This window comes from Prenolepis imparis, unplaced genomic scaffold (assembly GCF_030444845.1).
Source record: "Prenolepis imparis isolate NDT839.2.m4 unplaced genomic scaffold, iyPreImpa1.0 SCAF_2, whole genome shotgun sequence".
Lineage (NCBI taxonomy): Eukaryota > Metazoa > Arthropoda > Insecta > Hymenoptera > Formicidae > Prenolepis > Prenolepis imparis.
Genome location: NW_028141160.1, coordinates 8,560,030 through 8,584,830, shown reverse-complemented (window position 1 = coordinate 8,584,830; position 24,801 = coordinate 8,560,030). Strand labels below are relative to the sequence as shown.

At 31.1% G+C, this 24,801-nt stretch overlaps 2 long non-coding RNA genes across 4 annotated transcripts in view; one reads left to right on the top strand and one right to left on the bottom strand.

Annotated features, from left to right (window-relative positions):
- Window positions 1-24,801, top strand: part of LOC145948885 (uncharacterized) — a 163,603-nt gene that overhangs the window by 51,294 nt on the left and 87,508 nt on the right. The window lies entirely within an intron of this gene.
- On the bottom strand, window positions 21,589-24,661 carry LOC145949148 (uncharacterized). 2 transcript variants are annotated; one of them, XR_014427549.1, is made up of 4 exons: window positions 24,238-24,661; window positions 23,718-23,897; window positions 23,457-23,640; window positions 21,589-21,935 (listed from the first exon to the last, which is right to left on the bottom strand). It is a non-coding gene; the product is annotated as an uncharacterized LOC145949148 (long non-coding RNA). The 2 variants fall into 2 exon arrangements; XR_014427550.1 differs by lacking the exon at window positions 21,589-21,935 and adding an exon at window positions 23,148-23,307.

Genomic DNA, 24,801 nt, shown 5'->3' with positions numbered 1-24,801 from the left:
AGAATCATTTGGTACCAAAGAGACACCAGCGTACAAACTTTTTCATTTGCTATACATAAAATAAGAATGCGTCGCACAGGGTCAGCGGTAAAAAGTATCGATTTCCAATATTTTAAGACGAGCCAAAAATTCATCGATTATACATTTTAATAGTACATTGATTACAGAATCTTTTGGTACCAAACAGACACCAGCGTACAAACTTTTTCATTTGCTATACATAAAATAAGAATGCGTCGCACAGGGTCAGCGGTAAAAAGTATCGATTTCCAATATTTTAAGTCGAGCCAAAAATTCATCGATTATACATTTTAATAGTACATTGATTACAGAATCTTTTGGTACCAAGCAGACAACAGCGTACAAATTTTTAATACGATAAACATAAAATAAGGATGCGTCGTACAGGGTCCGCGTCAAAAAAGTATCGATTTCTAATATTTTAAGACGAGCCAAAAATTCATCGATTATACATTTTAATAGTACATTCATTACAGAATCTTTTGGTACCAAGCAGACAACAGCGTACAAATTTTTTAATACGATAAACATAAAATAAGGATGCGTCGCACAGGGTCAGCGGTAAAAAGTATCGATTTCCAATATTTTAAGACGAGCCAAAAATTCATCGATTATACATTTTAATAGTACATTGATTACAGAATCTTTTGGTACCAAACAGACTCCAGCGTACAAACTTTTTCATTTGCTATACATAAAATAAGAATGCGTCGCACAGGGTCAGCGGTAAAAAGTATCGATTTCCAATATTTTAAGACGAGCCAAAAATTCATCGATTATACATTTTAATAGTACATTGATTACAGAATCTTTTGGTACCAAGCAGACAACAGCGTACAAATTTTTAATACGATAAACATAAAATAAGGATGCGTCGTACAGGGTCCGCGTCAAAAAAGTATCGATTTCCAATATTTTAAGACGAGCCAAAAATTCATCGATTATACATTTTAATAGTACATTCATTACAGAATCTTTTGGTACCAAACAGACAACAGCGTACAAATTTTTTAATATGATAAACATAAAATAAGGATGCGTCGCACAGGGTCAGCGGTAAAAAGTATCGATTTCCAATATTTTAAGACGAGCCAAAAATTCATCGATTATACATTTTAATAGTACATTCATTACAGAATCTTTTGGTACCAAGCAGACAACAGCATACAAATTTTTAATACGATAAACATAAAATAAGGATGCGTCGTACAGGGTCCGCGTCAAAAAAGTATCGATTTCTAATATTTTAAGACGAGCCAAAAATTCATCGATTATACATTTTAATAGTACATTGATTACAGAATCTTTTGGTACCAAACAGACACCAGCGTACAAACTTTTTCATTTGCTATACATAAAATAAGAATGCGTCGCACAGGGTCAGCGGTAAAAAGTATCGATCTCCAATATTTTGAGACGAGCCAAAAATTCATCGATTATACATTTTAATAGTACATTGATTACAGAATCTTTTGGTACCAAGCAGACAACAGCGTACAAATTTTTTAATACGATAAACATAAAATAAGGATGCGTCGTACAGGGTCCGCGTCAAAAAAGTATCGATTTCTAATATTTTAAGACGAGCCAAAAATTCATCGATTATACATTTTAATAGTACATTGATTACAGAATCTTTTGGTACCAAGCAGACAACAGCGTACAAATTTTTTAATACGATAAACATAAAATAAGGATGCGTCGCACAGGGTCAGCGGTAAAAAGTATCGATTTCCAATATTTTAAGACGAGCCAAAAATTCATCGATTATACATTTTAATAGTACATTCATTACAGAATCTTTTGGTACCAAACAGACACCAGCGTACAAATTTTTTAACTTGATATACATAAAATAATGTTGCGTCGCATAGGTTCAGCGGTAAAAAGTATCGATTTACAATATTTTAAGACGAGCCAAAAATTCATCGATTATACATTTTAATAGTACATTGATTACAGAATCTTTTGGTACCAAGCAGACAACAGCGTACAAATTTTTTAATACGATAAACATAAAATAAGTATGCGTCGCACAGGGTCAGCGGTAAAAAGTATCGATTTCCAATATTTTAAGACGAGCCAAAAATTCATCGATTATACATTTTAATAGTACATTCATTACAGAATCTTTTGGTACCAAACAGACAACAGCGTACAAATTTTTTAATACGATAAACATAAAATAAGGATGCGTCGCACAGGGTCAGCGGTAAAAAGTATCGATTTCCAATATTTTAAGACGAGCCAAAAATTCATCGATTATACATTCTAATAGTACATTCATTACAGAATCTTTTGGTACCAAACAGACACCACCGTACAAATTTTTTAACTTGATATACTTAAAATAATGTTGCGTCGCATAGGGTCAGCGGTAAAAGGTATCGATTTCCAATATTTTAAGACGAGCCAAAAATTCATCGATTATACATTTTAATAGTACATTGATTACAGAATCATTTGGTACCAAACAGACACCAACGTACAAATTTTTTAACTTGATATACATAAATTAAGGTTGCGTCGCATGGGGTCAGTGGTAACAAAGTATCGTTTTCTAATATTTAAAGACGAGCCAAAAATTCATCGATTATACATTTTAATAGTACATTGATTACAGAATCATTTGGTACCAAACAGACACCAGCGTACAAATTTTTTAATACGATAAACATAAATTAAGGATGCGTCGCACAGGGTCCGCTTCAAAAAAGTATCGATTTCCAATATTTTAAGACGAGCCAAAAATTCATCGATTATACATTTTAATAGTACATTGATTACAGAATCTTTTGGTACCAATCAGACACCAGCGTACAAACTTTTTCATTTGCTATACATAAAATAAGAATGCGTCGCACAGGGTCAGCGGTAAAAAGTATCGATTTCCAATATTTTAAGTCGAGCCAAAAATTCATCGATTATACATTTTAATAGTACATTGATTACAGAATCTTTTGGTACCAAGCAGACAACAGCGTACAAATTTTTAATACGATAAACATAAAATAAGGATGCGTCGTACAGGGTCCGCGTCAAAAAAGTATCGATTTCTAATATTTTAAGACGAGCCAAAAATTCATCGATTATACATTTTAATAGTACATTGATTACAGAATCTTTTGGTACCAAGCAGACAACAGCGTACAAATTTTTTAATACGATCAACATAAAATAAGGATGCGTCGCACAGGGTCAGCGGTAAAAAGTATCGATTTCCAATATTTTAAGACGAGCCAAAAATTCATCGATTATACATTTTAATAGTACATTGATTACAGATTCTTTTGGTACCAAACAGACACCAGCGTACAAACTTTTTCATTTGCTATACATAAAATAAGAATGCGTCGCACAGGGTCAGCGGTAAAAAGTATCGATTTCCAATATTTTAAGACGAGCCAAAAATTCATCGATTATACATTTTAATAGTACATTGATTACAGAATCTTTTGGTACCAAGCAGACAACAGCGTACAAATTTTTTATACGATAAACATAAAATAAGGATGCGTCGTACAGGGTCCGCGTCAAAAAAGTATCGATTTCTAATATTTTAAGACGAACCAAAAATTCATCGATTATACATTTTAATAGTACATTCATTACAGAATCTTTTGGTACCAAGCAGACAACAGCGTACAAATTTTTTAATACGATAAACATAAAATAAGGATGCGTCGCACAGGGTCAGCGGTAAAAAGTATCGATTTCCAATATTTTAAGACGAGCCAAAAATTCATCGATTATACATTTTAATAGTACATTCATTACAGAATCTTTTGGTACCAAACAGACACCAGCGTACAAATTTTTTAACTTGATATACATAAAATAATGTTGCGTCGCATAGGTTCAGCGGTAAAAAGTATCGATTTCCAATATTTTAAGACGAGCCAAAAATTCATCGATTATACATTTTAATAGTACATTGATTACAGAATCTTTTGGTACCAAGCATACAACAGCGTACAAATTTTTTAATACGATAAACATAAAATAAGTATGCGTCGCACAGGGTCCGCGTCAAAAAAGTATCGATTTCTAATATTTTAAGACGAGCCAAAAATTCATCGATTATACATTTTAATAGTACATTGATTACAGAATCTTTTGGTACCTAACAGACACCAGCGTACAAATTTTTTAACTTGATATACATAAAATAAGATTGCGTCGCATGGGATCAGCGGTAAAAAAGTATCGATTTCTAATATTTAAAGACGAGCCAAAAATTCATCGATTATACATTTTAATAGTACATAGATTACAGAATCATTTGGTACCAAAGAGACACCAGCGTACAAACTTTTTCATTTGCTATACATAAAATAAGAATGCGTCGCACAGGGTCAGCGGTAAAAAGTATCGATTTCCAATATTTTAAGACGAGCCAAAAATTCATCGATTATACATTTTAATAGTACATAGATTACAGAATCATTTGGTACCAAAGAGACACCAGCGTACAAACTTTTTCATTTGCTATACATAAAATAAGAATGCGTCGCACAGGGTCAGCGGTAAAAAGTATCGATTTCCAATATTTTAAGACGAGCCAAAAATTCATCGATTATACATTTTAATAGTACATTGATTACAGAATCTTTTGGTACCAAACAGACACCAGCGTACAAACTTTTTCATTTGCTATACATAAAATAAGAATGCGTCGCACAGGGTCAGCGGTAAAAAGTATCGATTTCCAATATTTTAAGTCGAGCCAAAAATTCATCGATTATACATTTTAATAGTACATTGATTACAGAATCTTTTGGTACCAAGCAGACAACAGCGTACAAATTTTTAATACGATAAACATAAAATAAGGATGCGTCGTACAGGGTCCGCGTCAAAAAAGTATCGATTTCTAATATTTTAAGACGAGCCAAAAATTCATCGATTATACATTTTAATAGTACATTGATTACAGAATCTTTTGGTACCAAGCAGACAACAGCGTACAAATTTTTTAATACGATAAACATAAAATAAGGATGCGTCGCACAGGGTCAGCGGTAAAAAGTATCGATTTCCAATATTTTAAGACGAGCCAAAAATTCATCGATTATACATTTTAATAGTACATTGATTACAGAATCTTTTGGTACCAAACAGACACCAGCGTACAAACTTTTTCATTTGCTATACATAAAATAAGAATGCGTCGCACAGGGTCAGCGGTAAAAAGTATCGATTTCCAATATTTTAAGACGAGCCAAAAATTCATCGATTATACATTTTAATAGTACATTGATTACAGAATCTTTTGGTACCAAGCAGACAACAGCGTACAAATTTTTAATACGATAAACATAAAATAAGGATGCGTCGTACAGGGTCCGCGTCAAAAAAGTATCGATTTCTAATATTTTAAGACGAGCCAAAAATTCACCGATTATACATTTTAATAGTACATTGATTACAGAATCTTTTGGTACCAAGCAGACAACAGCGTACAAATTTTTTAATACGATAAACATAAAATAAGGATGCGTCGCACAGGGTCAGCGGTAAAAAGTATCGATTTCCAATATTTTAAGACGAGCCAAAAATTCATCGATTATACATTTTAATAGTACATTGATTACAGAATCTTTTGGTACCAAACAGACACCAGCGTACAAACTTTTTCATTTGCTATACATAAAATAAGAATGCGTCGCACAGGGTCAGCGGTAAAAAGTATCGATTTCCAATATTTTAAGACGAGCCAAAAATTCATCGATTATACATTTTAATAGTACATTGATTACAGAATCTTTTGGTACCAAGCAGACAACAGCGTACAAATTTTTAATACGATAAACATAAAATAAGGATGCGTCGTACAGGGTCCGCGTCAAAAAAGTATCGATTTCTAATATTTTAAGACGAGCCAAAAATTCATCGATTATACATTTTAATAGTACATTGATTACAGAATCTTTTGGTACCAAGCAGACAACAGCGTACAAATTTTTTAATACGATAAACATAAAATAAGGATGCGTCGCACAGGGTCAGCGGTAAAAAGTATCGATTTCCAATATTTTAAGACGAGCCAAAAATTCATCGATTATACATTTTAATAGTACATTGATTACAGAATCTTTTGGTACCAAACAGACACCAGCGTACAAACTTTTTCATTTGCTATACATAAAATAAGAATGCGTCGCACAGGGTCAGCGGTAAAAAGTATCGATTTCCAATATTTTAAGACGAGCCAAAAATTCATCGATTATACATTTTAATAGTACATTGATTACAGAATCTTTTGGTACCAAGCAGACAACAGCGTACAAATTTTTAATACGATAAACATAAAATAAGGATGCGTCGTACAGGGTCCGCGTCAAAAAAGTATCGATTTCTAATATTTTAAGACGAGCCAAAAATTCATCGATTATACATTTTAATAGTACATTGATTACAGAATCTTTTGGTACCAAGCAGACAACAGCGTACAAATTTTTTAATACGATAAACATAAAATAAGGATGCGTCGCACAGGGTCAGCGGTAAAAAGTATCGATTTCCAATATTTTAAGACGAGCCAAAAATTCATCGATTATACATTTTAATAGTACATTCATTACAGAATCTTTTGGTACTAAGCAGACAACAGCGTACAAATTTTTTAATACGATAAACATAAAATAAGGATGCGTCGCACAGGGTCAGCGGTAAAAAGTATCGATTTCCAATATTTTAAGACGAGCCAAAAATTCATCGATTATACATTTTAATAGTACATTCATTACAGAATCTTTTGGTACCAAACAGACACCAGCGTACAAATTTTTTAACTTGATATACATAAAATAATGTTGCGTCGCATAGGTTCAGCGGTAAAAAGTATCGATTTCCAATATTTTAAGACGAGCCAAAAATTCATCGATTATACATTTTAATAGTACATTGATTACAGAATCTTTTGGTACCAAGCAGACAACAGCGTACAAATTTTTTAATACGATAAACATAAAATAAGTATGCGTCGCACAGGGTCAGCGGTAAAAAGTATCGATTTCCAATATTTTAAGACGAGCCAAAAATTCATCGATTATACATTTTAATAGTACATTCATTACAGAATCTTTTGGTACCAAACAGACAACAGCGTACAAATTTTTTAATACGATAAACATAAAATAAGGATGCGTCGCACAGGGTCAGCGGTAAAAAGTATCGATTTCCAATATTTTAAGACGAGCCAAAAATTCATCGATTATACATTTTAATAGTACATTCATTACAGAATCTTTTGGTACCAAGCAGACAACAGCGTACAAATTTTTAATTCGATAAACATAAAATAAGGATGCGTCGTACAGGGTCCGCGTCAAAAAAGTATCGATTTCTAATATTTTAAGACGAGCCAAAAATTCATCGATTATACATTTTAATAGTACATTGATTACAGAATCTTTTGGTACCAAACAGACACCAGCGTACAAACTTTTTCATTTGCTATACATAAAATAAGAATGCGTCGCACAGGGTCAGCGGTAAAAAGTATCGATTTCCAATATTTTAAGACGAGCCAAAAATTCATCGATTATACATTTTAATAGTACATTGATTACAGAATCTTTTGGTACCAAGCAGACAACAGCGTACAAATTTTTTAATACGATAAACATAAAATATGGATGCGTCGTACAGGGTCCGCGTCAAAAATGTATCGATTTCTAATATTTTAAGACGAGCCAAAAATTCATCGATTATACATTTTAATAGTACATTGATTACAGAATCTTTTGGTACCTAACAGACACCAGCGTACAAATTTTTTAACTTGATATACATAAAATAAGATTGCGTCGCATGGGATCAGCGGTAAAAAAGTATCGATTTCTAATATTTAAAGACGAGCCAAAAATTCATCGATTATACATTTTAATAGTACATAGATTACAGAATCATTTGGTACCAAAGAGACACCAGCGTACAACATTTTTCATTTGCTATACATAAAATAAGGATGCGTCGCACAGGGTCAGCGGTAAAAAGTATCGATCTCCAATATTTTGAGACGAGCCAAAAATTCATCGATTATACATTTTAATAGTACATTGATTACAGAATCTTTTGGTACCAAGCAGACAACAGCGTACAAATTTTTTAATACGATAAACATAAAATAAGGATGCGTCGCACAGGGTCAGCGGTAAAAAGTATCGATTTCCAATATTTTAAGACGAGCCAAAAATTCATCGATTATACATTTTAATAGTACATTCATTACAGAATCTTTTGGTACCAAACAGACAACAGCGTACAAATTTTTTAATACGATAAACATTAAATAAGGATGCGTCGCACAGGGTCAGCGGTAAAAAGTATCGATTTCCAATATTTTAAGACGAGCCAAAAATTCATCGATTATACATTTTAATAGTACATTGATTACAGAATCTTTTGGTACCAAGCAGACAACAGCGTACAAATTTTTTAATACGATAAACATAAAATAAGGATGCGTCGTACAGGGTCCGCGTTAAAAAAGTATCGATTTCTAATATTTTAAGACGAGCCAAAAATTCATCGATTATACATTTTAATAGTACATTCATTACAGAATCTTTTGGTACCAAGCAGACAACAGCGTACAAATTTTTTAATACGATAAACATAAAATAAGGATGCGTCGCACAGGGTCAGCGGTAAAAAGTATCGATTTCCAATATTTTAAGACGAGCCAAAAATTCATCGATTATACATTTTAATAGTACATTGATTACAGAATCTTTTGGTACCAAACAGACACCAGCGTACAAACTTTTTCATTTGCTATACATAAAATAAGAATGCGTCGCACAGGGTCAGCGGTAAAAAGTATCGATTTCCAATATTTTAAGACGAGCCAAAAATTCATCGATTATACATTTTAATAGTACATTGATTACAGAATCTTTTGGTACCAAGCAGACAACAGCGTACAAATTTTTAATACGATAAACATAAAATAAGGATGCGTCGTACAGGGTCCGCGTCAAAAAAGTATCGATTTCTAATATTTTAAGACGAGCCAAAAATTCATCGATTATACATTTTAATAGTACATTGATTACAGAATCTTTTGGTACCAAGCAGACAACAGCGTACAAATTTTTTAATACGATAAACATAAAATAAGGATGCGTCGCACAGGGTCAGCGGTAAAAAGTATCGATTTCCAATATTTTAAGACGAGCCAAAAATTCATCGATTATACATTTTAATAGTACATTGATTACAGAATCTTTTGGTACCAAACAGACACCAGCGTACAAACTTTTTCATTTGCTATACATAAAATAAGAATGCGTCGCACAGGGTCAGCGGTAAAAAGTATCGATTTCCAATATTTTAAGACGAGCCAAAAATTCATCGATTATACATTTTAATAGTACATTGATTACAGAATCTTTTGGTACCAAGCAGACAACAGCGTACAAATTTTTAATACGATAAACATAAAATAAGGATGCGTCGTACAGGGTCCGCGTCAAAAAAGTATCGATTTCTAATATTTTAAGACGAGCCAAAAATTCATCGATTATACATTTTAATAGTACATTCATTACAGAATCTTTTGGTACCAAGCAGACAACAGCGTACAAATTTTTTAATACGATAAACATAAAATAAGGATGCGTCGCACAGGGTCAGCGGTAAAAAGTATCGATTTCCAATATTTTAAGACGAGCCAAAAATTCATCGATTATACATTTTAATAGTACATTGATTACAGAATCTTTTGGTACCTAACAGACACCAGCGTACAAATTTTTTAACTTGATATACATAAAATAAGATTGCGTCGCATGGGATCAGCGGTAAAAAAGTATCGATTTCTAATATTTAAAGACGAGCCAAAAATTCATCGATTATACATTTTAATAGTACATAGATTACAGAATCATTTGGTACCAAAGAGACACCAGCGTACAACATTTTTCATTTGCTATACATAAAATAAGGATGCGTCGCACAGGGTCAGCGGTAAAAAGTATCGATCTCCAATATTTTGAGACGAGCCAAAAATTCATCGATTATACATTTTAATAGTACATTGATTACAGAATCTTTTGGTACCAAGCAGACAACAGCGTACAAATTTTTTAATACGATAAACATAAAATAAGGATGCGTCGTACAGGGTCCGCGTCAAAAAAGTATCGATTTCTAATATTTTAAGACGAGCCAAAAATTCATCGATTATACATTTTAATAGTACATTGATTACAGAATCTTTTGGTACCAAGCAGACAACAGCGTACAAATTTTTTAATACGATAAACATAAAATAAGGATGCGTCGCACAGGGTCAGCGGTAAAAAGTATCGATTTCCAATATTTTAAGACGAGCCAAAAATTCATCGATTATACATTTTAATAGTACATTGATTACAGAATCATTTTGTACCAAACAGACACCAGCGTACAAATTTTTTAATACGATAAACATAAATTAAGGATGCGTCGCACAGGGTCCGCTTCAAAAAAGTATCGATTTCCAATATTTTAAGACGAGCCAAAAATTCATCGATTATACATTTTAATAGTACATTGATTACAGAATCTTTTGGTACCAAACAGACACCAGCGTACAAACTTTTTCATTTGCTATACATAAAATAAGAATGCGTCGCACAGGGTCAGCGGTAAAAAGTATCGATTTCCAATATTTTAAGACGAGCCAAAAATTCATCGATTATACATTTTAATAGTACATTCATTACAGAATCTTTTGGTACCAAGCAGACAACAGCGTACAAATTTTTAATACGATAAACATAAAATAAGGATGCGTCGTACAGGGTCCGCGTCAAAAAAGTATCGATTTCTAATATTTTAAGACGAGCCAAAAATTCATCGATTATACATTTTAATAGTACATTGATTACAGAATCTTTTGGTACCAAGCAGACAACAGCGTACAAATTTTTTAATACGATAAACATAAAATAAGGATGCGTCGCACAGGGTCAGCGGTAAAAAGTATCGATTTCCAATATTTTAAGACGAGCCAAAAATTCATCGATTATACATTTTAATAGTACATTCATTACAGAATCTTTTGGTACCAAACAGACACCAGCGTACAAATTTTTTAACTTGATATACATAAAATAATGTTGCGTCGCATAGGTTCAGCGGTAAAAAGTATCGATTTACAATATTTTAAGACGAGCCAAAAATTCATCGATTATACATTTTAATAGTACATTGATTACAGAATCTTTTGGTACCAAGCAGACAACAGCGTACAAATTTTTTAATACGATAAACATAAAATAAGTATGCGTCGCACAGGGTCAGCGGTAAAAAGTATCGATTTCCAATATTTTAAGACGAGCCAAAAATTCATCGATTATACATTTTAATAGTACATTCATTACAGAATCTTTTGGTACCAAACAGACAACAGCGTACAAATTTTTTAATACGATAAACATAAAATAAGGATGCGTCGCACAGGGTCAGCGGTAAAAAGTATCGATTTCCAATATTTTAAGACGAGCCAAAAATTCATCGATTATACATTCTAATAGTACATTCATTACAGAATCTTTTGGTACCAAACAGACACCACCGTACAAATTTTTTAACTTGATATACTTAAAATAATGTTGCGTCGCATAGGGTCAGCGGTAAAAGGTATCGATTTCCAATATTTTAAGACGAGCCAAAAATTCATCGATTATACATTTTAATAGTACATTGATTACAGAATCATTTGGTACCAAACAGACACCAACGTACAAATTTTTTAACTTGATATACATAAATTAAGGTTGCGTCGCATGGGGTCAGTGGTAACAAAGTATCGTTTTCTAATATTTAAAGACGAGCCAAAAATTCATCGATTATACATTTTAATAGTACATTGATTACAGAATCATTTGGTACCAAACAGACACCAGCGTACAAATTTTTTAATACGATAAACATAAATTAAGGATGCGTCGCACAGGGTCCGCTTCAAAAAAGTATCGATTTCCAATATTTTAAGACGAGCCAAAAATTCATCGATTATACATTTTAATAGTACATTGATTACAGAATCTTTTGGTACCAAACAGACACCAGCGTACAAACTTTTTCATTTGCTATACATAAAATAAGAATGCGTCGCACAGGGTCAGCGGTAAAAAGTATCGATTTCCAATATTTTAAGTCGAGCCAAAAATTCATCGATTATACATTTTAATAGTACATTGATTACAGAATCTTTTGGTACCAAGCAGACAACAGCGTACAAATTTTTAATACGATAAACATAAAATAAGGATGCGTCGTACAGGGTCCGCGTCAAAAAAGTATCGATTTCCAATATTTTAAGACGAGCCAAAAATTCATCGATTATACATTTTAATAGTACATTCATTACAGAATCTTTTGGTACCAAACAGACACCAGCGTACAAATTTTTTAACTTGATATACATAAAATAATGTTGCGTCGCATAGGTTCAGCGGTAAAAAGTATCGATTTCCAATATTTTAAGACGAGCCAAAAATTCATCGATTATACATTTTAATAGTACATTGATTACAGAATCTTTTGGTACCAAGCATACAACAGCGTACAAATTTTTTAATACGATAAACAAAATAAGTATGCGTCGCACAGGGTCCGCGTCAAAAAAGTATCGATTTCTAATATTTTAAGACGAGCCAAAAATTCATCGATTATACATTTTAATAGTACATTGATTACAGAATCTTTTGGTACCTAACAGACACCAGCGTACAAATTTTTTAACTTGATATACAAAAAATAAGATTGCGTCGCATGGGATCAGCGGTAAAAAAGTATCGATTTCTAATATTTAAAGACGAGCCAAAAATTCATCGATTATACATTTTAATAGTACATAGATTACAGAATCATTTGGTACCAAAGAGACACCAGCGTACAAACTTTTTCATTTGCTATACATAAAATAAGAATGCGTCGCACAGGGTCAGCGGTAAAAAGTATCGATTTCCAATATTTTAAGACGAGCCAAAAATTCATCGATTATACATTTTAATAGTACATAGATTACAGAATCATTTGGTACCAAAGAGACACCAGCGTACAAACTTTTTCATTTGCTATACATAAAATAAGAATGCGTCGCACAGGGTCAGCGGTAAAAAGTATCGATTTCCAATATTTTAAGACGAGCCAAAAATTCATCGATTATACATTTTAATAGTACATTGATTACAGAATCTTTTGGTACCAAACAGACACCAGCGTACAAACTTTTTCATTTGCTATACATAAAATAAGAATGCGTCGCACAGGGTCAGCGGTAAAAAGTATCGATTTCCAATATTTTAAGTCGAGCCAAAAATTCATCGATTATACATTTTAATAGTACATTGATTACAGAATCTTTTGGTACCAAGCAGACAACAGCGTACAAATTTTTAATACGATAAACATAAAATAAGGATGCGTCGTACAGGGTCCGCGTCAAAAAAGTATCGATTTCTAATATTTTAAGACGAGCCAAAAATTCATCGATTATACATTTTAATAGTACATTCATTACAGAATCTTTTGGTACCAAGCAGACAACAGCGTACAAATTTTTTAATACGATAAACATAAAATAAGGATGCGTCGCACAGGGTCAGCGGTAAAAAGTATCGATTTCCAATATTTTAAGACGAGCCAAAAATTCATCGATTATACATTTTAATAGTACATTGATTACAGAATCTTTTGGTACCAAACAGACTCCAGCGTACAAACTTTTTCATTTGCTATACATAAAATAAGAATGCGTCGCACAGGGTCAGCGGTAAAAAGTATCGATTTCCAATATTTTAAGACGAGCCAAAAATTCATCGATTATACATTTTAATAGTACATTGATTACAGAATCTTTTGGTACCAAGCAGACAACAGCGTACAAATTTTTAATACGATAAACATAAAATAAGGATGCGTCGTACAGGGTCCGCGTCAAAAAAGTATCGATTTCCAATATTTTAAGACGAGCCAAAAATTCATCGATTATACATTTTAATAGTACATTCATTACAGAATCTTTTGGTACCAAACAGACAACAGCGTACAAATTTTTTAATATGATAAACATAAAATAAGGATGCGTCGCACAGGGTCAGCGGTAAAAAGTATCGATTTCCAATATTTTAAGACGAGCCAAAAATTCATCGATTATACATTTTAATAGTACATTCATTACAGAATCTTTTGGTACCAAGCAGACAACAGCATACAAATTTTTAATACGATAAACATAAAATAAGGATGCGTCGTACAGGGTCCGCGTCAAAAAAGTATCGATTTCTAATATTTTAAGACGAGCCAAAAATTCATCGATTATACATTTTAATAGTACATTGATTACAGAATCTTTTGGTACCAAACAGACACCAGCGTACAAACTTTTTCATTTGCTATACATAAAATAAGAATGCGTCGCACAGGGTCAGCGGTAAAAAGTATCGATCTCCAATATTTTGAGACGAGCCAAAAATTCATCGATTATACATTTTAATAGTACATTGATTACAGAATCTTTTGGTACCAAGCAGACAACAGCGTACAAATTTTTTAATACGATAAACATAAAATAAGGATGCGTCGTACAGGGTCCGCGTCAAAAAAGTATCGATTTCTAATATTTTAAGACGAGCCAAAAATTCATCGATTATACATTTTAATAGTACATTGATTACAGAATCTTTTGGTACCAAGCAGACAACAGCGTACAAATTTTTTAATACGATAAACATAAAATAAGGATGCGTCGCACAGGGTCAGCGGTAAAAAGTATCGATTTCCAATATTTTAAGACGAGCCAAAAATTCATCGATTATACATTTTAATAGTACATTCATTACAGAATCTTTTGGTACCAAACAGACACCAGCGTACAAATTTTTTAACTTGATATACATAAAATAATGTTGCGTCGCATAGGTTCAGCGGTAAAAAGTATCGATTTACAATATTTTAAGACGAGCCAAAAATTCATCGATTATACATTTTAATAGTACATTGATTACAGAATCTTTTGGTACCAAGCAGACAACAGCGTACAAATTTTTTAATACGATAAACATAAAATAAGTATGCGTCGCACAGGGTCAGCGGTAAAAAGTATCGATTTCCAATATTTTAAGACGAGCCAAAAATTCATCGATTATACATTTTAATAGTACATTCATTACAGAATCTTTTGGTACCAAACAGACAACAGCGTACAAATTTTTTAATACGATAAACATAAAATAAGGATGCGTCGCACAGGGTCAGCGGTAAAAAGTATCGATTTCCAATATTTTAAGACGAGCCAAAAATTCATCGATTATACATTCTAATAGTACATTCATTACAGAATCTTTTGGTACCAAACAGACACCACCGTACAAATTTTTTAACTTGATATACTTAAAATAATGTTGCGTCGCATAGGGTCAGCGGTAAAAGGTATCGATTTCCAATATTTTAAGACGAGCCAAAAATTCATCGATTATACATTTTAATAGTACATTGATTACAGAATCATTTGGTACCAAACAGACACCAACGTACAAATTTTTTAACTTGATATACATAAATTAAGGTTGCGTCGCATGGGGTCAGTGGTAACAAAGTATCGTTTTCTAATATTTAAAGACGAGCCAAAAATTCATCGATTATACATTTTAATAGTACATTGATTACAGAATCATTTGGTACCAAACAGACACCAGCGTACAAATTTTTTAATACGATAAACATAAATTAAGGATGCGTCGCACAGGGTCCGCTTCAAAAAAGTATCGATTTCCAATATTTTAAGACGAGCCAAAAATTCATCGATTATACATTTTAATAGTACATTGATTACAGAATCTTTTGGTACCAAACAGACACCAGCGTACAAACTTTTTCATTTGCTATACATAAAATAAGAATGCGTCGCACAGGGTCAGCGGTAAAAAGTATCGATTTCCAATATTTTAAGTCGAGCCAAAAATTCATCGATTATACATTTTAATAGTACATTGATTACAGAATCTTTTGGTACCAAGCAGACAACAGCGTACAAATTTTTAATACGATAAACATAAAATAAGGATGCGTCGTACAGGGTCCGCGTCAAAAAAGTATCGATTTCTAATATTTTAAGACGAGCCAAAAATTCATCGATTATACATTTTAATAGTACATTGATTACAGAATCTTTTGGTACCAAGCAGACAACAGCGTACAAATTTTTTAATACGATCAACATAAAATAAGGATGCGTCGCACAGGGTCAGCGGTAAAAAGTATCGATTTCCAATATTTTAAGACGAGCCAAAAATTCATCGATTATACATTTTAATAGTACATTGATTACAGATTCTTTTGGTACCAAACAGACACCAGCGTACAAACTTTTTCATTTGCTATACATAAAATAAGAATGCGTCGCACAGGGTCAGCGGTAAAAAGTATCGATTTCCAATATTTTAAGACGAGCCAAAAATTCATCGATTATACATTTTAATAGTACATTGATTACAGAATCTTTTGGTACCAAGCAGACAACAGCGTACAAATTTTTTATACGATAAACATAAAATAAGGATGCGTCGTACAGGGTCCGCGTCAAAAAAGTATCGATTTCTAATATTTTAAGACGAACCAAAAATTCATCGATTATACATTTTAATAGTACATTCATTACAGAATCTTTTGGTACCAAGCAGACAACAGCGTACAAATTTTTTAATACGATAAACATAAAATAAGGATGCGTCGCACAGGGTCAGCGGTAAAAAGTATCGATTTCCAATATTTTAAGACGAGCCAAAAATTCATCGATTATACATTTTAATAGTACATTCATTACAGAATCTTTTGGTACCAAACAGACACCAGCGTACAAATTTTTTAACTTGATATACATAAAATAATGTTGCGTCGCATAGGTTCAGCGGTAAAAAGTATCGATTTCCAATATTTTAAGACGAGCCAAAAATTCATCGATTATACATTTTAATAGTACATTGATTACAGAATCTTTTGGTACCAAGCATACAACAGCGTACAAATTTTTTAATACGATAAACATAAAATAAGTATGCGTCGCACAGGGTCCGCGTCAAAAAAGTATCGATTTCTAATATTTTAAGACGAGCCAAAAATTCATCGATTATACATTTTAATAGTACATTGATTACAGAATCTTTTGGTACCTAACAGACACCAGCGTACAAATTTTTTAACTTGATATACATAAAATAAGATTGCGTCGCATGGGATCAGCGGTAAAAAAGTATCGATTTCTAATATTTAAAGACGAGCCAAAAATTCATCGATTATACATTTTAATAGTACATAGATTACAGAATCATTTGGTACCAAAGAGACACCAGCGTACAAACTTTTTCATTTGCTATACATAAAATAAGAATGCGTCGCACAGGGTCAGCGGTAAAAAGTATCGATTTCCAATATTTTAAGACGAGCCAAAAATTCATCGATTATACATTTTAATAGTACATAGATTACAGAATCATTTGGTACCAAAGAGACACCAGCGTACAAACTTTTTCATTTGCTATACATAAAATAAGAATGCGTCGCACAGGGTCAGCGGTAAAAAGTATCGATTTCCAATATTTTAAGACGAGCCAAAAATTCATCGATTATACATTTTAATAGTACATTGATTACAGAATCTTTTGGTACCAAACAGACACCAGCGTACAAACTTTTTCATTTGCTATACATAAAATAAGAATGCGTCGCACAGGGTCAGCGGTAAAAAGTATCGATTTCCAATATTTTAAGTCGAGCCAAAAATTCATCGATTATACATTTTAATAGTACATTGATTACAGAATCTTTTGGTACCAAGCAGACAACAGCGTACAAATTTTTAATACGATAAACATAAAATAAGGATGCGTCGTACAGGGTCCGCGTCAAAAAAGTATCGATTTCTAATATTTTAAGACGAGCCAAAAATTCATCGATTATACATTTTAATAGTACATTGATTACAGAATCTTTTGGTACCAAGCAGACAACAGCGTACAAATTTTTTAATACGATAAACATAAAATAAGGATGCGTCGCACAGGGTCAGCGGTAAAAAGTATCGATTTCCAATATTTTAAGACGAGCCAAAAATTCATCGATTATACATTTTAATAGTACATTGATTACAGAATCTTTTGGTACCAAACAGACACCAGCGTACAAACTTTTTCATTTGCTATACATAAAATAAGAATGCGTCGCACAGGGTCAGCGGTAAAAAGTATCGATTTCCAATATTTTAAGACGAGCCAAAAATTCATCGATTATACATTTTAATAGTACATTGATTACAGAATCTTTTGGTACCAAGCAGACAACAGCGTACAAATTTTTAATACGATAAACATAAAATAAGGATGCGTCGTACAGGGTCCGCGTCAAAAAAGTATCGATTTCTAATATTTTAAGACGAGCCAAAAATTCACCGATTATACATTTTAATAGTACATTGATTACAGAATCTTTTGGTACCAAGCAGACAACAGCGTACAAATTTTTTAATACGATAAACATAAAATAAGGATGCGTCGCACAGGGTCAGCGGTAAAAAGTATCGATTTCCAATATTTTAAGACGAGCCAAAAATTCATCGATTATACATTTTAATAGTACATTGATTACAGAATCTTTTGGTACCAAACAGACACCAGCGTACAAACTTTTTCATTTGCTATACATAAAATAAGAATGCGTCGCACAGGGTCAGCGGTAAAAAGTATCGATTTCCAATATTTTAAGACGAGCCAAAAATTCATCGATTATACATTTTAATAGTACATTGATTACAGAATCTTTTGGTACCAAGCAGACAACAGCGTACAAATTTTTAATACGATAAACATAAAATAAGGATGCGTCGTACAGGGTCCGCGTCAAAAAAGTATCGATTTCTAATATTTTAAGACGAGCCAAAAATTCATCGATTATACATTTTAATAGTACATTGATTACAGAATCTTTTGGTACCAAGCAGACAACAGCGTACAAATTTTTTAATACGATAAACATAAAATAAGGATGCGTCGCACAGGGTCAGCGGTAAAAAGTATCGATTTCCAATATTTTAAGACGAGCCAAAAATTCATCGATTATACATTTTAATAGTACATTGATTACAGAATCTTTTGGTACCAAACAGACACCAGCGTACAAACTTTTTCATTTGCTATACATAAAATAAGAATGCGTCGCACAGGGTCAGCGGTAAAAAGTATCGATTTCCAATATTTTAAGACGAGCCAAAAATTCATCGATTATACATTTTAATAGTACATTGATTACAGAATCTTTTGGTACCAAGCAGACAACAGCGTACAAATTTTTAATACGATAAACATAAAATAAGGATGCGTCGTACAGGGTCCGCGTCAAAAAAGTATCGATTTCTAATATTTTAAGACGAGCCAAAAATTCATCGATTATACATTTTAATAGTACATTGATTACAGAATCTTTTGGTACCAAGCAGACAACAGCGTACAAATTTTTTAATACGATAAACATAAAATAAGGATGCGTCGCACAGGGTCAGCGGTAAAAAGTATCGATTTCCAATATTTTAAGACGAGCCAAAAATTCATCGATTATACATTTTAATAGTACATTCATTACAGAATCTTTTGGTACTAAGCAGACAACAGCGTACAAATTTTTTAATACGATAAACATAAAATAAGGATGCGTCGCACAGGGTCAGCGGTAAAAAGTATCGATTTCCAATATTTTAAGACGAGCCAAAAATTCATCGATTATACATTTTAATAGTACATTCATTACAGAATCTTTTGGTACCAAACAGACACCAGCGTACAAATTTTTTAACTTGATATACATAAAATAATGTTGCGTCGCATAGGTTCAGCGGTAAAAAGTATCGATTTCCAATATTTTAAGACGAGCCAAAAATTCATCGATTATACATTTTAATAGTACATTGATTACAGAATCTTTTGGTACCAAGCAGACAACAGCGTACAAATTTTTTAATACGATAAACATAAAATAAGTATGCGTCGCACAGGGTCAGCGGTAAAAAGTATCGATTTCCAATATTTTAAGACGAGCCAAAAATTCATCGATTATACATTTTAATAGTACATTCATTACAGAATCTTTTGGTACCAAACAGACAACAGCGTACAAATTTTTTAATACGATAAACATAAAATAAGGATGCGTCGCACAGGGTCAGCGGTAAAAAGTATCGATTTCCAATATTTTAAGACGAGCCAAAAATTCATCGATTATACATTTTAATAGTACATTCATTACAGAATCTTTTGGTACCAAGCAGACAACAGCGTACAAATTTTTAATTCGATAAACATAAAATAAGGATGCGTCGTACAGGGTCCGCGTCAAAAAAGTATCGATTTCTAATATTTTAAGACGAGCCAAAAATTCATCGATTATACATTTTAATAGTACATTGATTACAGAATCTTTTGGTACCAAACAGACACCAGCGTACAAACTTTTTCATTTGCTATACATAAAATAAGAATGCGTCGCACAGGGTCAGCGGTAAAAAGTATCGATTTCCAATATTTTAAGACGAGCCAAAAATTCATCGATTATACATTTTAATAGTACATTGATTACAGAATCTTTTGGTACCAAGCAGACAACAGCGTACAAATTTTTTAATACGATAAACATAAAATATGGATGCGTCGTACAGGGTCCGCGTCAAAAAAGTATCGATTTCTAATATTTTAAGACGAGCCAAAAATTCATCGATTATACATTTTAATAGTACATTGATTACAGAATCTTTTGGTACCTAACAGACACCAGCGTACAAATTTTTTAACTTGATATACATAAAATAAGATTGCGTCGCATGGGATCAGCGGTAAAAAAGTATCGATTTCTAATATTTAAAGACGAGCCAAAAATTCATCGATTATACATTTTAATAGTACATAGATTACAGAATCATTTGGTACCAAAGAGACACCAGCGTACAACATTTTTCATTTGCTATACATAAAATAAGGATGCGTCGCACAGGGTCAGCGGTAAAAAGTATCGATCTCCAATATTTTGAGACGAGCCAAAAATTCATCGATTATACATTTTAATAGTACATTGATTACAGAATCTTTTGGTACCAAGCAGATAACAGCGTACAAACTTTTTCATTTGATAAACATAAAATAAGGATGCGTCGCACAGGGTCAGCCGCAAAAAAGTATTGATTTCTAATATTTAAAGACGAGCCAAAATTTCATCGATTATACATTTTAATAGTACATTGATTACAGAATCATTTGGTACCAAACAGACACCAGCGTACAATTGTTTTAACTTGATATACATAGAATAAGATTGCGTCGCATAGGGTCAACTGTAAAAAAGTATCGATTTCTAATATTTTAAGGCGAGCCAAAAATTCATCGTATATATATTTCAATAATGTATTATTTGCAGATTATCTTTGTACCATAAGCATACCAGCGTACTATCTTTTTGGTCCAATATACGTTATATAAATCTGCGCCGTATGGGATTTGCGGCTTAAAAATTTTAATTTTCGATATTTCAATACGTGCAAAAAATTAATCTTATATACATTTTAACAGTACATTGTCTGCACATTATCACGAGTTATGCGTGACTGCATGCATATATCTCGGTAATATATGTCGAAACTCATTTCTACTGCGCATTTCGTATGACAAAATCTGCATCACGATCATTTTACGATTGTTGATTGATTTTCGAAGGGAGAGAATAGTTTTCGGACTATTTTAAAAGTATGCTAAAGCCATCTGAAGTCATGTTTCATCAAAATATTTTTTTATCTAAAAATAGCACGCAATAATTTTTAGCGTGTATTTTCTCACCTGCGACGTCAAAATCCAACATGGCCGCAGCAAATGCCAAGGAACCTTAAAAAATTAAATAATATAAATAATATAAATAATATTTAAAACTTATAAATTATATTTAATAATATATTTTATAATTCTGAAAAAATACTACTTAATATTATATTCCTTCTTTCCTATTTCAGTCTTTTTCTCTCTTTCACCCTCTCTTTTATTTATTCTCTTTTTCTTATTTAATTTCAAAAAAACTTCCTCCTTTTTTCCTCTTCATTTTCCTTTATCTTTTTTTCTTTTCTTCTCTCTCTCTCCCTCTCTTTCTTTCTTTATCTATTAATAATATAATTAATAATATACAATTCATCTCTTTAACTTTAATAAAATATTTAAAGATAATTTACTTTATTTCATATTCCTTCTTCTCTCTTTTTCTATAATCTTTTTTTTCTCCCTCTCTTTTGCTTAATATTTCTCTTCTTTTATTTTAAATAAAGCTTTGTTTTCTTTTTTCTCTGTATTTCTATCTCCCTCTTTTTCTCTCTTTCTATTATTCTTTATCTATAAATGATAAAATTAATGATATAATTAATAATTATAATTCGTCTCCTATGCCCTTACACGACAAAATTAAAATAATTCAAATTAAAATGAATTGTACGCTGTGATTAGTGTGCTGTGATTGATCAAATCTGAAATTATGATGATTCTAATAAAATTTCAAATTTAACAAATCATAGCCACGGATCATTTTAAACTGAACATTTTAATTCTGTCACGAAAGTAGCCCATTTAACTTTAAATAAAATATTTAAAGGATTATTAAAATTACAATAATATTCGAACAATTAAAAAATTAATATCTAATAATTATTATAATCTGATATATTCCTTATTCTCTCTTTTCCTTCAATCATTTACCTTTTTTCTTTTATTCTCCATCTCTTCTTTAATTTTAAATAAAACTTTTCGCTTTTTTCTACTTTTCCTTTTTCTTTCTCTCTCCTTTATTCATTTTCACTCTCTTATTTCCTTTTCTTATATTTTAAATAAAACTTTCTTCTCTTTTTCTCCTTTTCTTTTTTCTCTCTTTTATTTCCACTCTTTTTCTCTTTAGTCTCTTTCTTTCTATTCTTCTATATCTACTAATAATATAATTAATAATATAATTTATGTTTTCATTAAGAACTTTATAAATAAAACATTTTAAAAAACTATAATATTCAAATATTTAAAAAATCTAATAAAAATATTATTACCTATTTTTAAATTCATTCTTCTCTTTTTCTTTACCCTTTTTCACTCTTTCTTCCTATATTTTACTTATTCATCCTCTTTTCTAATTTTAAATAAAGCTTTCTACTCTTTTTTCTCTTCTTCCTTTTTTCACTCTTTTTTCTCTCTCTCTCTCTCTCTCTCTCATTCTTTCTATTCTTCTCTATTTATTAATAATATAATTAATAACATAATTAATAATTAGGTTCTTTTTTAACATTAATAAATTAAAACAAAAACAAATTAATTAAAAAGTTACTAAAATTATAATACTATTGAAACATTTAAACAATTCAATAAAAATTTTATTACTTAATATATTCCTTCTTCTCCCTTTTCCTTTTTCTTCTTTTCTTTTCTTCTTTCTCTTTTGCTTATTCATCCTCTTCTTTAATCTTAAATAAAGCTTTTTTTTCTACTCTCCCTTTATCTTTTTCTCTTTCTCTTCTTCTATTTTTGTCTATTAATAATATAATGCATCTCTCCTTTATATTAACTATAAATAAAATATTTTAAAAATTATTAAAGATATAATAATATTAAAACATTTAAAAAATTTAATAAAAATATTACCTAATATTATATTTTTTCTTCTCTCTTTTCCTTCAGTCATTCAATCAATCCTTTTTCTTTATTTCTTTTGCTTATTCTTTCTCTTCAATTTTAATTAAAAAGCCTTCTTCTCTTCTTCTCCTTTCTCTTTTTCTCTCTTTTTTTTCCTACTCTTTTTTCTCTCTTTCTATTCTTCTCTATCTATGAGTAATAAAATTAATGGTATAATTAAAAAAATAATTGGTCTTTTCTATAACTTTAAATAAAACATAAAAAAATTTATTAAAACTAATAATATTTAAACATTAACGAAGTAATATATAATTTAGTAATATTTTAATATTTTAATATTCTATAAATAAATTAAATAATATTAATTATCAATAAAATTAAATAACATTAATAATATTTAACTATAGTACTTTATTAATAATATCTACACAACAATAACGCATAAAACTCTTGATAAAATAATGTAAATTGGATTAAATAATGCTTTATTTATTACATTTATAAAATATATATACTTTACTACACATACCTTTCTCTCTATTCTTTCCTACTTCCTCTTCCTCCTTTCTTCGTCTTCTTTATCTATATTTTCTTTAATTTAATTTAATGATATGTACACATAATATCATGTATATCATAATATAAACCACAATAATTGCATTCACAAATTGAATACACTATTAACCTCTCAATATATACATTTGAACTGTCAAAATGCGTATATACATTTGAACTGTCAAAATGCGTCGCTCAACCTTGACAGGCTTTTATCAATATGAAGTAATGTACAACGCAGCACACATCGAGATAACCAATCAGCATCGCGGAAAAGAGGCAACAATACTTGCGAGAATCGACTTAACATGCACTTTTTAGAAAAGGGAACTTGTATATACATATATAGAATGTGTTGCAAAATGATTCAGAACCAAATTCTTTGGTAATATTATACAAGTTATTATATAAAAATCATAGAAAGATAATGCAAAATATATAACTTATTATTCCATTTAAATTATAATTTTTATTTAAATAAAAATTATTTTAAATTTAATTAATTAAATAAATATTAATTAAATAAATAAATAAAAAT